The sequence below is a fragment of the Geotrypetes seraphini genome, chromosome 17, assembly GCF_902459505.1.
Source record: "Geotrypetes seraphini chromosome 17, aGeoSer1.1, whole genome shotgun sequence".
Lineage (NCBI taxonomy): Eukaryota > Metazoa > Chordata > Amphibia > Gymnophiona > Dermophiidae > Geotrypetes > Geotrypetes seraphini.
Genome location: NC_047100.1, coordinates 12371736 through 12373658, shown reverse-complemented (window position 1 = coordinate 12373658; position 1923 = coordinate 12371736). Strand labels below are relative to the sequence as shown.

The following is a 1923-nucleotide window of genomic DNA, read 5'->3' as shown; positions in this document are numbered from 1 at the left end:
CTGTCTGTGCTCTTAACTGTATATCCATGGCCACCTTATCCATTTGCTGGTTTTTTCTCCTTCACTTTCTGCCATCCATCTTTATCAACAGATCAAAAACAGGGTAATATACGTGAAACAAAGGAGATGATAAACAGTATACATATGTATATACCAATGAATCTAATTGTACAGCATATCTCCTACTCAAAATATAGTGTAGAAAACAGCACTAACATTCAACTTTTTTCTCAAAGTCTACTTTTCCATGCTTTCCCTTCCCATCTATCCATGTGTACCATCTCCTCCCTCTTTCTTCTTCCCTACTTCCATCTATTCATAAGAAGCATTTCTTCTTATCTCTTTTCCCTGTCACACCCATCGCTGTGCACCATCTCCTCCCTCTGTCTCCCCTTCCACTCCTTCCCTATGCACCATCTCATCCCTATCCCATAGCCAGACATCTCTGTCTTCCCCCTTCCCTCCTCATATGGTCTGGCATTTTTATCCTCTCCTTCCCTCCCTCTTCCCAAGATCTAACATCTCTCTTCTCTCCTTTCTACGGTCTGGCATCTCTCCCCTCCTTCCCTTCCATTCTGTGGTCTGGCATCTCTCTCCCTCTTCTTCCCATTCCAGTGGTCTGACATCTCTCCCTTCTTTAGGTCATCTCTCCTCTATCCCAGTGTAACATTTCTCCCTCCCTACTCTCCATCACTATCATGTCCAACAATTCTCCCTCTTTCTTCCTTTCCCCATATACATCTCTTTCCCTCTCACACACCTATGTCCAACAATTCTCCATTCCTTTTCTTTTCCCCAGTGGCAGCATTTTTTTCTCTCCCTTCCCAATATTCCACCTGTGCAGCATCTCTCTTTTCCTACCCCCCCCGTCCATGTATTTGTCATTCCCAACCCTCTCCCAGTATATGCAGTATCTGTCTTTCCCAAACCCCTGAGCATCTGTCCTCCCTGCCTTCCCAACGCCTTACCCCCTGCACCCAGCCACCCCATCCTCCTCCCCTGTCAGACTCTGCACCCAGCCCCCCTCCCTCCCTGTCTGGTTCTGCACCCAGCCCCCCTCCCTCCCTGTCAGGTTCTGTACCCAGCCCCCTTCCCTCCCTCCCTCGCTCTGCACTCTGCCCTGTCCTCCTACCTCCTCTGGCCTGGTGGTCCAGAGGTGCAGTAGCCAGGAGCAAGCTTTCCGGCTCCTGTCCTGCTGCTAACTGGGCCGGTTGTGGCTAGTTTCTTCTGCTTCTGAGCGGCAATGAGCGGAAGCACGCTTTGACACTCCTGCTTGGTGCTCAGCAGCTTCTTTAACTGGCTCCCGCGATTCATGAGAATGCACGGGAGCCAGTCAAAGAAGCCGCTGAGCACCAAGCAAGCGCGTCAAAGCACACTCCTGCTCACTGCTGCTCAGCGGCAGAAGAAACAAGCCGCGACTAATCCGGCTCCTGCCCGCTACACCTCTGGACCACCAGGGATGATGAAAGTGGCAATTTGGGGGAGACTACATCCCTTGTGGTCCTCCCCGTTCCGACACCTATGAGTCATATTGTATCTAAACATTAAAAACACAACCTATCAAAGAAGAAAATATGGAGAGGGCAGAAGAGGAAATGCCCCCTCCTAGGAACAGGAACTAGGTCTGATCCTTAGAGATTAAATACCAGTAGTCCATCCAGCCTGCTCCGCAGGATTTTCAAACTACTATCTGCTTAAAAGGTAAATAAAACTCTGCCATGGGTCTGTTTAAATTTTCCTCCTACCAAAAGAAGGGCCGCCAAGCCCCAGGTTAATGGTAATTCTTTAGGGTGGGTCCTCAGAGATTGGAGTGCTGAGCAGAAGTATCTGCTGACCTGTAAAGAGAAAAATGTTCAAAATACACTTTATGGGAAGGGAAGGAAACATAGCTTTCAAAATGGAATGGACACATTCAGATACAGA

General features: G+C 48.8%; 1 long non-coding RNA gene across 3 annotated transcripts in view; it reads right to left on the bottom strand.

The window, feature by feature from the left end:
• Positions 1-20: 20 nt before the first annotated feature.
• Positions 21-1923, bottom strand: part of LOC117351239 — a 166840-nt gene continuing 164937 nt past the window's right edge. For all 3 annotated transcript variants that reach the window (XR_004537362.1, XR_004537361.1, XR_004537360.1), the window contains 2 exons: positions 1746-1835; positions 21-79 (listed from right to left, as the gene is read on the bottom strand). This is a non-coding gene — a long non-coding RNA (uncharacterized LOC117351239). The remainder of the gene's footprint in view (positions 80-1745; positions 1836-1923) is intronic.